This window comes from Lithobates pipiens, unplaced genomic scaffold, assembly GCF_037356315.1.
Source record: "Lithobates pipiens isolate NorthernLeopardFrog02 unplaced genomic scaffold, aLitPip1_a1.2 Scaffold_8, whole genome shotgun sequence".
Lineage (NCBI taxonomy): Eukaryota > Metazoa > Chordata > Amphibia > Anura > Ranidae > Lithobates > Lithobates pipiens.
In genome coordinates, this window is record NW_027507903.1 from 608624815 (window position 1) to 608640074 (window position 15260).

The window sequence follows — 15260 nt, forward strand, 5'->3', positions numbered from 1 at the left end:
ACAAGGGCAGAAAAGGGGACATAATGGAGCTTGAGTACCTCACGGAGTCCCATAGTTTCAGACTATGCTGCATTAATGGGCTCAGGGCTCCAGGACGTAGTTTCTGTGGAAGCCATAGAAGTGCCTGTAAAGAGGGGCACAATTAAGAAGCTCCAAGAACACCCACAATGGAACAACGGAGGAGACGTGGAGCAGGGCAGTTGGGAGAATTGTAACACTATTCAATATTTAGAGCGCTTCACTTTATTTTCTTTTATCTATGTAAATACAGTATAACAATGATGCTGTTACATTGTATTTCTCATTGACACTTACACACACTAGCTACAAGTGTCATTTTACATAAAAGCAGCCACAGCCTCTCATGATACAGAGCAAGTCATGTCTGTCACTTTGCTAAGGTCAGATGGAACCCAGGCACACCTAATATCCTGCATGCAAACCATGTGATTAATGTATGAAAGTAGTCTTCCTAATATAAGGCCACGTTGAAAGAGAGCATCTCAACATTAGATATTGCTTCTGCTTCAGCACACAGCTAAAAAAAAAAAAACAGTCCTGACAGTGTTTGTAGTAGATAATACCTATCAGGGCTGTCTTTAATGGCGGGAAAACGAGGCAGCTGCCCTGGACCCTATCATTGTTCTGAGGCCCGTCGCAGCTGCCCCCTGAACCTGCGCTGCCCGCAAATATTTTTCCATGTGTATCGGGTGCAGCCGACCCCCTCGCTTGCTCTCCGAGCCTGTTAATTCAAGCGGCCACACTGTGACAGGAGATAGGCACAGCTGTGGGCTGTATGTGCTGCAAGTCGTGCTTCTGCCTCTGTTAGAACTGGAGCTACTGTGACAGGAAGTGAGATAGAGCGGCTGTGTTCCCCCGCTCGCCCCCTCTTCTTCGGTCAGCAGCGCGGAGATCAAACACACAGACCAGGCTGTGTGTGGATTCTTCTCCCCCTTCTCTTGTCAGCAGGAAAGAGATTAATAGCAGGGGCAGGACCGGATAAACCTGCAGAAGAGGACACAGGGTAAGTTGCTGGCAATTATTGAATGATGTTAATGTGCAGTAACCTCTCTAGCAACCAATCAGGTAATGGTAATAACGTGCAGTAACCTCTCTAGCAACCAATCAGTAAATGGTAATAATGTGCAGCAACCTCAAGCAACCAAATAGTGAATGGTAATTATGCGCAGTAACCTCTCTAGCAACCAAATAATGAATGGTAATCATGCGCAGTAACCTCTCTAGCAGCCAAATAGTGAATGGTAATAATGTGCAGTAACCTCTCGCAACCAATCAGTAAATGGTATGGTGCAGTAATCTCTAGCAACTAATCAGGGAATTGTAATAATGCACAGTAACCTCTCTAGCAACCAATCAGTAAATAGTATTACTGTGCAGTAATTTCTAGCAACCAAATAGTGAATGGTAATAATGTGCAGTAACTTATCTAGAAACCAATCAGTATATGGTATTAATGTGCAGTAACCTCTAGCAACCAATCGGGGGGTGGTAATAATGTGCAGTAACCTCTAGCAACCAATCAGGGAATGGTAATAACGTGCAGTAACCTCTCTAACAACAAATCATTAAATGCCATTAATGTGCAGTAACCTCTAACAACCAACCAGTGAATGGTAATAATGTGCAGTAACATCTAGCAACCAATCAGTGACTGGTAATAATGTGCAGTAACCTCTAGCAACCAAATAGTGAAAGGTTATAATGTGCAGTAACCTCTCTAGCAAAGAATTAGTGAATGGTAATGATGTGCAGTAACCTCTAGCAACCAAAGGGTGATGTCATAAACTAGATGTGACCAGAATTGTGTGACTGCGACAGAGTGAACCAGGCATAAATAGGTGAAAGTAAGTTTATTAAAGTAAATGCAGAAAAATGTGAACACACCAGCAATACAAACTGAGTGAACAAACCAAACAACCAAACAGTGATGATAAACAAACAAACTAGCAAATGTAGCAAAAGGGAGTACCAGAATCGTAGTCAAGCCAGGCCAGGGTCATAAACAGGATGTCAGCAGATGGGGGGACAAGGAGAAAGGGATCAGGTTGCAGGAATAGATAGGATCAGGTACAACAGGTTCAGGATGCAGGATGCAGGAATCAAGGTTCAGGTAACAGATAAACAAGCTGCAGGTCAGGGCACAAGGACAATACCAGGGCAAGGTGTGTGTGTGCACTTGCCGGGTATTTATACAATGGCTGCTATCAGTCATGTGATGCCTGACTGCAGAAGGCAATACCTGCTCCACACTGGCAGGATCCCTCCACTGCTGGACGCCAGTACTGTGGCCCAAAGATGACATAATTCCAGCAGGAAAAGGCTCTTCTAACAGCTCCAAACTGCCAGGAGACACCTGCTGGTGGATCTCAGTACTGCACACCAAATGATCGATATTACCAGCGGAGGGAACCTTTCCTGACAGGTGAGCAGTAATGATGTGCAGTAACCTCTAGCAACCAATCAGCGAGTGGCGAAGATGTGCAGTAACCCCTGGCAACCAATTGGTGAGTGGAAGAGATGTGCAGTAACCTCTAGCAACTAATCAGTGAGCCTGGACCAATCAGTGAGTGTGGACCGGTTCTTTATGTGTACATTAGTAACTTTTTTTTAGCTAAAGCCTGCCATAGACAGTTTGCATCTCGGATAGTTCAGCAGGAACTGGCAAAGATTTGAACCATGTATTGGTAGGCTGAATGTACCATCTATCAACTTGGGTACAACCAGCCTGTCAGATTGTACATGTGATTATTGATAGCCGCTAGCAATAATAATGTGTTCTGCCGGTGGGGGCGGGGAAAACACCATGGTTTGGTAGGAGGGAATCCCCTGTCAACACTGTGTTGATGGGGGAATCTAGATATTTTCTTTCCTGCAACCTGTGGCTGCAGGAAAAAAAAATGTGGGGGAGGGGGGCCCCAAGAAAATATTTGCCCAGGGTCCAATCAATATTAAAGACGGCCCTGATACCTATGTCAATATTTTTAAGAAGGTTATTTCATAATTGAAAGGCTTTTTTATCATTTATAACCTTAAGACTCTTGAACTCTAAGAATCCTGGGACTTTTCTGAAAAAATATTATTATACAAGATACAGTTGGCAAAAGGCACAGGCAGGCCCCAGCGAGATTTGAACTCGCGACCCCTGGTTTACAAGACCAGTGCTCTAACCCCTGAGCTATGGAGCCCTGTGAACATTTGTGGATTTTTTTTGATTTTTTTTTTGAGTACATAACATAATAATTATAAAACAAAAAATATCATGCCTTTAAGGTAAAATTTAAGAATTTAAGACATTGGTGCGTATTATTGCATTTCACAGAATCATTTTAAGTTTTGCCTGAATCACTTTGGCTCTTGTACTTGTACATCCCTTATGAATCACAGTAATGTTTACATTGGCACTACAAGCCTGCTTATTTGAGGATAACAGGGTAATGCATGCATTTCTTTTAGCTTCCTTGTCTAGCGTAAATTAATTTATTTTAGATGCAATCCTGAGATGAAAAAAATAAAATGTGTTTTATTTCAAATTTTTTTTTTTAAGTTTTTTTATTTATTTAAACATTTCCTGTTTTAATTGTTACAAGTTTGACTCCTGTGGTGTATCCACAAGCTTAGGACAGCAACAGCCACAGACCCAACAATCCCAGTTACTAGTGCTCTAGCCAGGTCCAATGTGGAGTAATTTGAGGGATTTATTTCTTGGTAGTTAATGTTACTGCAAAATGATACTGTATGTTTTATTCTATAATTTCATGCATTGATAATGACTGTATCTTCTGTATCTTATGTTACAAAGCATAGCAAGTTATCTGAAAATAAAGAAAGGCATTTTTTTGATGCATTTTTTATGACACCAAAAAAAAAAAAACACAAACAAAATCAAAGGTCATCATTTTGATCTACATATCAATTAAACAGAGAATGCCATTAGGAGAACTTCTTGCATTGCTCTCAATGAATGCAAAGTGTTTTCTAAATGGACAAGGTGAGGGGGGTGATGCAACAATCTCCACCTTATCCAATCAAAAAAATCCTTTGCATTCATTGAGGAAAATGCAAGGCGCTGTCTGAATAGTGACGGTACTGAGGAAGCACCCCCTAGTGGTTATTATGCAGAAGGGCAGCCACTCAGCACAACACCCAGAAGATCGTGGCCATTACTGTAGTAGTTGAGGATAGTAATGATTTACAGATCCACAAGTATCAGGCATCACATATTATTATTTTTATTAACAATTTATATAGCTCCAACAGTTTACACAGCACTTTACAATGTAGAGGGGGGACAGCACAATGAAAGTACAGTTCAATACAGAAGGGACAGAGGGCCCTGCTCGTAGAGCTTACATTCTAAAGGGAGGGGGTGGTGGTACAAAAGGTAATAGATGCGGGGAATGATTTGATGGGGTTGTTAGGTGGGTGTGGGATAGGCTTCCCTGAATAAGTGAGTTTTCAGGGATCTCCTAAGAGTCCATTCACACAGGGGCAACTTTGGATCTGGCTTCAAGTCCCCCCTAGTCACCTCAAGTTGCGCTACATGAAAAAAATCGATGTAAGTGAATGGCTCCGTCTTAATGCACACTATTGCAGTTGCTCCGACTTCAGAAAAGGTTCCTGTACTACTTCAATCCGACTTCTAGGTGGCTTGTACCCATAGAATTCAATGGAAGTCGCTTCCAAGTCGGATCTCCATCTATATTGAAGAGACTTTACAGGAAAAGTCGCCTCTCTAATATTAAAAACCGACATGGGTTCCCCTCTGGAGGCAAACCAGGCCCTTAAGTCTGGTATGAATTTTAAGGGGAACCCCCACGCCGAAAAAATGGCATGGGGTCCCCCAAAATCCATACCAGACCCCTATCCGAGCACACAGCACGGCCGGTCAGGAAAGGGGGTGGGGACGAGCGAGCCCCCCTCCTCCTGAACCGTACCAGGCCGCATGCCCTCAACATGGGGGGGGTGGGTGCTTTGGGGAAGGGGGGCGCCCTGTGGCCCCCCCACCCCAAAGCACCTTGTCCACATGCTGATGAGGATAAGGGCCTCTTCCTGACAATCCTGGCCTTTGGTTGTCAGGGTCTGCGGGCAAGGGGGCCTATCGGAATCTGAAAGCCCCCTTTAATAAGGGGGCCCCCACCCTCTGTGAATGAGTATGGGGTACATCGTACCCCTACCTATTCACCTGAGGGGAAAAAGTGTCAATAAAAAAAAAAAAACACACTACACAGGTTTTTAAAGTAATTTATTATTATTATTTATTATTAGGCAGCTCCGGGGGTCTTCTTCCGACTTCGGGAGTCTCTACAGATGATACAATTCTGAAGAGTTGCAGCATTTGTATTATGCCTTCTATATTGAGGGTAGACAGAGGACCATGGACAAGGTGGCTTTTAAAAAAAAAAAAAAAAAAAGCTGCTGACCCTGACATGATTTGAACACGCAACCTTCTGATCTGGAGTCAGACGCGCTACCGTTGCGCCACAGAGTCCTATACCAAAAGCAAAAAATAGGCTCCAGATAGCTGAAGACTTTCTGCTCTTCCTGCACAGGTGTTATTGGCTGAAGCAAATCTGTTACCAAATACATACTGTATTTTATCAAATATATATATATATATATATATAAAGAAAAAAATCTTTGAGCTTAGTCAGAAAATAATACTTCAGGATGCAGCACTCTACGTGTCTGAATACAAGACACCAACTAAAATTAAAACAAACTAGGTGCACTGAAAATTTGTTAATTGTATCAGCACAGAGTGGTCCTGTGGATGCACGCGATCGGAATTCTCGTTGAAAAAGCTTTGATGGTTTTTCCGTCGGAATTCCGCTCAAACGGTCTTGCCCACACACGGTCACACCAAATTCCAACCGCCAAGAACGCGGTGATGTACAAAACGTACGACGGGACTAGAAAACGAAAGTTCAATACCCAGTAGCCAATAGCTTCCGTCTCGTTGTTGAATCTGAGCATGCGTGAGTTTTTGCGCATCGGAATTGCATACACACGATCGGAATTTCCGATAGAAAGTTTTTCCACCCGGAAAATTGAGAACATGCTACCAAATTTTTGCTGGCGGGAATTTGGCCAGATAAATTCCGATGGAGCATATACACGGTCGCATTTTCCGATGAAAAGCTCAAATCAGTCTTTTGCTGGGCGAAATTCTGATCGTGTGTATGCAGCAAAAGAGTAGACAGTGCCACGTCCTATTAGATTGAGAAGGGAGAATTGGAAAAAAAGGCTCGTCTTTTTAGGCACGACCAAACAATTTATACAAAAAAAATAGTATTTTTGTACTCTCTGTAAAATCCTGTTCTCTGTAATTCACCGACCGACACAGCTCCTCTCTGTAACTAAATGGGCTGTATAGCCTGCCATTAGGAAAACTAGGCAAAAATTGTAACACAATACACAGAACTTTAGTCCCGCCTGGGGGGCGGACCCTGTGCTAACAACCCTCCCTGCTGCTCAGGCAGAACTCAGTACGTCAACAAGCAGTATAACGTATAAAAAAAGGAGGGGTGGGTGCTGTGTCGGACGGTGAATTACAGAGAAAAGAATTTTACGGTGAGTACAAAAATGATATTTTCTCTTATATTCACCGACCGACACAGCTCCTCTCTGTAAATAAATGGGACGTCCCCAAGCAGTGCCAAATGAGGGGTGGGAAAAACAGCATTAAAACTTCATCCACCATGGCAAGTGGGAACTAATGAAACTAAACCCACAAAAAACAGCAGCGTACGGAAAAACACACAGCCATATAACCGGGTATTCTCAACAGGAAAAATGTCTAACACCGCAAACAATTTGCGGAAGTAATACAACAGTGCATTAACAAACAGTACTGCATTTTAACGAAAAAAAACAGGAAAAAACTCAATTGCAACTACACGGCCGCCTGCAAAACTTTGCAGCCAAAACAGGCATCAGCCGATGCACTGACGTATACCTTGTAGAACTTGGTAAACATGTGGAAAGACGACCAGGTCGCCGCCTTACACACCTAAGAGACCGACGCTTGGTGTCGGAAGGCCCAAGACATTCCGATTGCTCTTGTAGAGTGGGCCGTGACTGGAAAGGTGGGCACCTGCCTCTTCAAGGCGTAGGCTTGGACTACAATCTGTCTGATCCACCTGGAAATGGTGGCCGACGAGACCGCTATACCCTTCTTTGGACCAGCCCCTGAAACAAACAGTGAGTCTGACTTCCGAAAGGGAGCCGTGGCAGACAAGTACACCTTCAGAGCCCTAACCACATTGAGAGCGTGAAGGGCCACCTCCTTGGGGTGCTTCGGCTTAGGACACAACGATGTTAATACAATGTCCTCATTGATATGAAAAGTCGAAACCACCTTTGGTAGAAAGGACGGTTGCGGACCCAACACCACCTTATCTCTGTGTATGACCAGATAAGGCGACTTGCATGACAAGGCCGCCAATTCTGAAACCCTCCTGGCCGATGTGATGGCCACTAGAAAGACCACTTTCTGTGAAAGGGTCAACAAAGGAATCTCCCTGATATTCTCAAACGGCGGCTTTTGAAGCGCCTACAAAAACCAGGTTCAAATCCCACGGAGGTAACGGTGGACGCACCGGAGGGACTACATGTTGCACCCCCTGAACGAAGGTACTTACTAATGAGTGAGACGCCAGGGGTCGCTGGAAAAAGACAGCCAGATCTGAAATTTGCCCCTTACTGGTGCTCAACGCCAACTTCTGGTCTACACCTTGCTGAAGAAACAGCAGGATCCTGGATATAGAAAAGGAGCGCGGATGCCACCCTTTCTCCTCACACATGGAGATATAGGCCTTCCAGGTACGATGGTATATCTTCCTTGAAGAAGATTTCCGCGCCCTCAACATAGCTGGAATCACTGAGTCCGACAGACCCTGGTTCCTCAGCACCTGGCTTTCAACAGCCATGCCGTTAAAGCCAGCGATGGTAAAGCAGGGTGAAAGATTGGACCTTGAGATAAGAGATCCTCACGCAGAGGCAGTCGCAAGGGAGTGTGTGCCACCAGACGCACCAGGTCTGCGTACCAGGGCCGTTGAGGCCAATCTGGGATCACCGGGATTCCCTCGGCTTCCACTCTGCGCAGCAGGCGTGGCAACAGCTTTAGCGGAGGAAAGGCATAGATCAGCTGGTACAGATGCCATGGAGCCACGTGTGCGTCTGACGCGTCTGCCCTTGGATCTCTTGTCCTGGACACGAATCGCGGCACCTTCCGGTTGAGGTGGGAGGCCAATAGATCCACATCTGGTGTGCCCCATTTCAGGCACAACTGCCCGAATATCTCCGGATGCAACACCCATTCTCCTGGGTCCAGCATCTGTCGACTCAGATAGTCCGTCTGCCAATTTTCCACCCCCGGGTTGTAAATGGCCGACGGGGCCGGAACGTGTCGCTCTGCCCACCGAAGTATGTGAGCGACCTCCCGTGCAGCGGCTGAGCTTCTTGTTCCCCCTTGGTGATTTATGTACGCCACCGCCGTGGAGTTGTCTGACTGTATCCTGGTTGGATGGCCTTGAAGACATGTCAATCATGAGTGGTGGCACAGCCTGATCGCTCTCAATTCGAGCAGACTGATTGGCAATTTGGATTCGTCCATCGACCAGAGGCCTTGAGCCGACTGAATCCCCATCACTCCACCCCAGCCTGATAGACTGGTGTCCGTAGTGATCACCATCCATTTTAGAGGAAGGAACGATTTTCCGGACTGAATCACCAGGGACCTCAACCACCAGATCAGAGAGTCCCTGACTGGCTGGCTCACCTGGACCTGTGGATCCAGGGACAACAGAGATTTGTCCCATTTTGTCAAAATCTCCCTCTGCAGGACTCTGGTGTGGAACTGGGCATAAGGTACTGCCTCGAAGTAGGCTACCATGAGCCCCAGTACTCGCATGCAAAAGTGGAGCGACGACCACTTGCGGTTCATCAGTAGTATGACCGCAGATCTGAGAGTCTGCAATTTTTCTGAGGGGAGAAAGACCCTCGCTTCCCTGGAGTCCACTCAGGGAAACCCAGGTACTCCAGGACGCTGGGTCAATACAACCACCGACTTCTTTAGGTTCAACAGCCACCCAAATTCCCGCAGGGTCTGCATGGTGATCGCCATATCCTCCTCTAATTCGCAGGCAAAAGATGCCCTCATGAGGAGATCGTCTAGGTAACCCATGATCGCAATCCCGTGTTGTCGCAGCAACGCCAACACTGGAGCCAATACTTTGTTAAAGACATGGGGGGCTGATGCCAGGCCAAAAGGGAGAGCTACAAATTGGTAGTGGGCTTCCCCGACTGGCAAACGCAGAAACTTTTGATGCCGAAGGCATATGGGTATGTGCAGGTACACATCCTGGATGTCCAAGGACGCCAGGGAGTCCCCTTGATGGAGTGCAGTGACTACTGAGCGAACTGATTCCATTCAAAACCTCTGCAAGATCGGACATACCCCTTCCTTCTTGGGAACCACAAACAGATTTGAGTAGAACCCCTGGAAGCGTTCCGATTCCTGAACTGGTACAATCACCCCCTGATTCAGTAAGTCCCTCACTGCCCCTAACCGTGCCTCCTGGCGAACCGGGGATGCTGGAGGGGAAAAATCTGTTTGGCGGCCGAGAGAGAAACTCTATCTTGTAGCCTGTGGAAATCAGGTCGCAGACCCATTGGTTGGATAACCCGAGATGTGGGTGGGGGCAAACCTTCATGCGCTAGCACTTTTGTTCGGCTTGTTAGGCTTGTGGTTCCAGGGACGCTTTTCCGTGGACGTCCTGTTGGGCTGGGAACGCTTTGTCGAAGCACCGGGCGGACGAAAAAGCCGATTGTGAGTGGAAAAAGAGGGCTCCTTAGCCTTCCTGGCCTGTGGGAGTAGGGTACTCTTACCACCCGTGGCATTTTTAATAATGTCATCCAACGAGGCTCCAAAGAACTGGTCGCCAAGGAAGGGAAGATCCGTCAGGGCTTTCTTGGATGCCTGGTCAGCAGACCAGCATTTTAGCCAAATTAGGCGCCTCAGCACCACAGCTGACACTGAAGCCCTGGATAACAGAGGGAGAGTATCCAGGGGCGCGTCACAAACGTACTTAAGGCCTTGCACTAGTTGGTCTGCTAGTTCAACGCAGACAGAGGAGGCCTGTTGGTCTCCCAATTCGTGGTGCAAAAGCTTTGCCCACTTAGTCAGTGTCTGTGACACCAGTGCGTATGCCAATACAGGTCGCACGGCTGACCCCACAACCGTAACGAGCCACCGCCTCGTCCTTCCTGTCCATGGGATCCTTGAATGCAGGAGTCCCCTTAACCGGGATCGTGGTTACTTTGTTTAACCTGGATACTGGGGGGTCCACGACCGGAGGAGCCGACCATTTCTTGAGAAGGCTTTTCTCAAAGGGTAATGCACCGCCATGTTTTTGGGGACCGAGAAGGTCCTTTGCGGCCGACCCCATTCCCTGTACATGAACTTGTCAAAATAGGTCAAATACGGGAACACCTTAGGTGAACGTGCTGGCTTGCGGGAGCCAAAAGGGACCGATACATCAGCAGAGGTATCCACTGGCTCCTGGATCTTCAGGGTATCATGCACAGCTGAGATAAGTGCTCCAACCAGTGCCTTGTCGCGCCCGGACCCGGACGGGGAATCATCCTTGCTGTCGGAATGGTCCTGGTCAGCCTCGTCTGATAGGTCAGAGCAGGGGTCACCGGCCGCAGCAAGGCCCGAGTCTGCATCAGAGCTCTCCCCAGAGGATGGGGGGGGGCAGGGGCCTTTTACGCGCACCTTTCCTTCCACGCACCGCCTCTATCTTTGCAACAAAAGAGTTAAGGACCGCCATCAGGGTGTCCATGGGTACAGCTCCATCCGCAGGTGACCCGGTTGCAATAGCCTGGATTTCGGGGGAAGAAACACCAGTTTCTGAAGCCATGCTGAACCACCCCTGTCTGCCACCTGCAAGGGGACTTAAGACAGTGAAGGTCCCACCCTCCTGCTGCCACCGCGTGGGGGGGAGGGGTACCTAGGGCCAGACTCACCACCCTGGGGCGTTCTGTGAATGTTACTAGCCGTGCCTGTAGTCCCCAGGAGGTTACCCAGTTGCGGAGTGAAGAAACTGTGTCGGAAGCAACTGTAGAGAATAGCTGTGAAATGATCCAGCGTTCTGTATACACAGTGGACACAGGAAACAGCATGAGAGAGCACATGTAATGCTGTCATAAGAGAACTGCGGTGAAAAGAGCTCTGGGGCTTCCAAAAAAATTGCCGCCAATGCAACTAATAGGAAAATACCATAGAAAATGGCTGCTGAGGCTCACAAGGGGAACCTGCTGCCCACAGCCAAAATGGCCGCCGGACAGCGCCATGAGGTGACAGGAAAAATCACAGAACAGTGCTGCCTGCATCCAACAAGAACATCTCCACAGACACCTTTTGGGACCCCCCAGACTGGGACTAGGATCAACGCTAGCTGCATAGAGCCTCCTACAGGTGAAAGACCCAGCGAACCCCCCACACACACACACCGCCCGCAGCACATGCAGCCACCCCCCCCCCCCCCCCCCCGGAGGGGGGAAGGAGGGGAGATAGGGACGTGGGAGAGAAGAGAAGGAGGTGAGGCAGCCCCCGAATCGACCTCCCAGGGAATGCCCAGCTGCTCACCCCACCGAAGCAGGAAGAGCCGTACTTACCAGTCCTCAAGAGCTGGGAGACATTCCATCACAGACCTACTCCTGCGCAGTTACAGGGTAGCTGTTGGCCCAGTATACTGTGATCCATACATCAGTAGCCCGGTCATATGTATACCCCAGAGCATTGAAGCTCACCGACCACCTCTGGAGCTAAGGAATGTTGTGGCCTGCCGAGCCTTAGCTGCGACCTGCACACGCTCGATGGCTGGACTGGGGAGACTACAAGGATAACTTAACCAGCCTGTCACCCAGCCGGCAGTTGATGAAAGATCCTGGGATCTTCTATCTTGTGCAAAAACATCAAACCTGCATCAAAATAATGGACCAAAGGGCCCGCAGGGTTCCTAGGTCATTCTCCTTTACTAGGCAAAATAACTGTGTTCTGCCCGGGCAGCAGGGAGGGTCCGCCCCCCAGGCGGGACTAAAGTTCTGTGCATTGTGTTACAATTTTTGCCTAGTTCTCCTAATGGCAGGCTAACAAACCCATTTAGTTACAGAGAGGAGCTGTGTCGGTCGGGGAATATAAGAGAAATATATTTTTATTGTAAACTATTCTCACAACTGGGTGTGCTCAGGGTGCATTTTTTTGAAGCCTATTAGAGCCTCAGGCTCATGGGCTTCAAATCCCCCCGCATTGGAATCTATGCGTCCGACACCGTGCATCTAGATTAGGGGACCGGATAGGGGGGCTGTGCTAATGCAGCCCTAATGGACGGGCCACTGGACAATACCTTTATTTAAAAATTATAGAGGAGTAATGCCTCAAGTACCACGTAAAGGCAAGCAAAGGGCCGTGTCCAGCCCCCGGGGCACACAGTTTGGAGACCAGTGCTCTAGGGCTGGAGTCTCAAACTGGCCGCCCTCCAGTTGTTGCAGAACTACATGTCCCATGAGGCATTGCAAAACTGACAGTCACAAGCATGACTTCCACAGCCAGAGGCATGATGGGACTTGTAGTTCTGCAACAACTGGAGGGCTGTCAGATTGAGAGGGTGTCTGCGTTCAGAAAATATGCAATGTTTGAGAGTTCTAGCTAATCTTCAGGCTTAAACTCATTTTATAAACACGTGCAAAAAAACACAAGAACTCTGGTGGCAAAAGGATTAAAGGAATTCTCAGATTTTAATCTTTAATCCTATTTTTTGCTTTGTTATATGTTCTCCATTGTAGTGCCCAGCCCTCCCCATGCCATGTGTTCGACAATCCCTTGCCTAATAGCCATTACTGTTTTTTAAGATTCAGCTCCTATTGACAAACGACGGTGTTCGGATTTGCCATTCGAATTTTGGTATAGTTCTCCAAACCTGCCCCGAACCAAACGCGGGTATGTCATTTTTTTTTCTTTAGTAAACTGTGTAAAGATATGACATCTCACTACTATACACCTTCAGATGTTTACAATATTTCTCCTAAGGTAAGGTTAGAAAAGATAGGATGTTTGCTTTAAAAAATTGTTGCTGACCCCGACGTGATTTGAACACGCAACCTTCTGATCTGGAGTCAGACGCGCTACCGTTGCGCCACGAAGTCAACTACATCCTGTGTTGGCTCAAATTGTTTTTCCATGTGACCCTTGGAACAAGCATCATCACCAACAATACAACATTCTTCTGTATATGCTGATAAGTATATCTAAATCTCTCTCGTGTTTGAAAACCTGAATAAGGAGTGAAAATGTGCATTGGGCAGGCCATACACATTTTTTTTTTTCCTTCAACCAGTGGGCTGGACGAAAAAAACAAAAAAAAAAAAAAAAAAAAAAAACTGATTCCCCTATTAACACATTAAATGGGGGAATCACTCCTGCTGTGCTATTGTATGCTGCCAGCAGGGAGCCTGCCCCGCCAGCATAATACAATGATCATTGTTACAGGCTATAACTGGTTGAACACAAGTCAATCAATAGACTAACTTGAGTACAACCAGCTAGCCCTGCATTGCGATTCCCGTCTGCATCGCATGCGGTTTCTCCCACAGCTCCTGTGTGAACCCAAGCTTGTCATAGTGATATCAGCCTGGGTTCACACAAAAGCAGTGCCCAATAGCGCATTTGAGTCACTGCATTCCTGTTCAAATTGCATGCCATTCTTCGCAGTGTGATTTGGGGCCCATTTATTTTGTATGTCTGCAAATCGTACCACAAAGTATCGGTTTTGGGTATTGGAGCATTTTCACGAGTACTCGTGAAAAAAAATGGTATCGGTGCATCCCTGCTTTCTAGTATCCAAAATAGAGGTTGAGGAGTTACGTTTTCTGCTAGACTCATCCAAGGCACATAGGTAATAGATGGTTAGCTCAGTTGGTTAATACACAATGCCATTTAACGGGCATCGAATAAAAGCAGCCGGCAACTCCATACCATCAAGCGGATTTATTTTCAAGCCTTCACAGTGAGTACTGTCCGCAGCAGACTTAAAGTGGTTATAAACCCTTACAAACCACTTTGACCTACAGGTAAGCCTAGATTAAGGCTTACCTGTAGGTCCAAGAAATATCTCCTAAACCTATATGGTTTAGGAGATATTTGCCCGAAGACGGGCACCGCTGTCTACGGCACATGCGCAGGCGCACTGAGCGTGGCATCCTCGATAACGAAGATGCCGCGCAATGCCTCCCGTCTCGGCTCCCGCGCGCATGCGTGGGAGTGACGTCATCGCGGCTTCACCGAATGACAGCTGCGGAGCTGCGAGACCCACCGAGAAGATGGAGGCTCCGGACTACAGGGGACAGCGGTGTCTTCGCTGGCTCCTGTGTCAGGTAAGTGACACATAATGGACTACTATGCGATGCATAGTAGTCCATTATGCTTTGCCTTTGCAGGGAATGAAAGAGTAAGTAAACTCATCAGGGTTTATTTCCTCTTTAATGCCATTTAAGCCAAGGTCACAGTGTGATCCGTGTAGGGTCCAAACAGTTTCCTAGGTTGTGTTAAGCTAGGTACAGTGGTGTGAAAAAGTGTTTGCTCCCTTCCTCATTTCCTGTTCCTTTGCATGTTTGTCACACTTAAGTGTTTCGGAACATCAAACCAATTTAAACAATAGTCAAGGACAACACAAGTAAACACAAAATGCAATTTGTAAATGAAGGTGTTTATTATTAAAGGTGAAAAAAAAATCCAAACCATCATGGCCCTGTGTGAAAAAGTGATTGCCCCCCTTGTTAAAACATACTATAACTGTGGTTGTCCACACCTGAGTTCAATTTCTCTAGCCACACCCAGGCCTGATTATTGCCACAACTGTTCACAATCAAGGCATCACTTATATAGGAGCTGCTTGACACAGTAAGGTCCACCAGAAGATCCTTAAAAGCTACACATCATGCCGAGACCCAAAGAAATTCAGGAACAATTGAGAAAGAAAGTAATTGAGATCTATCAGTCTGGAAAGGGTTATAAAGCCATTTCCAAAGCTTTGGGAATCCAGCGAACCACAGTGAGAGCCATTATCCACAAATGGCGAAGACATGGAACAGTGGTGAACCTTCCCAGGAGTGGCCGGCCGCCCAAAATTACCCCAAGAGCGCAGCGACGACTCATCCAAGAGGTCACAAAAGACCCC

The 15260-nt window shown here is 47.1% G+C and overlaps 2 non-coding genes across 2 annotated transcripts; both read right to left on the bottom strand.

The window, feature by feature from the left end:
- Positions 1-3133: 3133 nt before the first annotated feature.
- Positions 3134-3206, bottom strand: TRNAT-UGU (transfer RNA threonine (anticodon UGU)). Its single transcript has one exon. It is a non-coding gene; the product is annotated as a tRNA-Thr (tRNA).
- Positions 3207-13158: 9952 nt separating this feature from the next.
- Positions 13159-13230, bottom strand: TRNAW-CCA (transfer RNA tryptophan (anticodon CCA)). Its single transcript has one exon. It is a non-coding gene; the product is annotated as a tRNA-Trp (tRNA).
- Positions 13231-15260: the final 2030 nt, after the last annotated feature.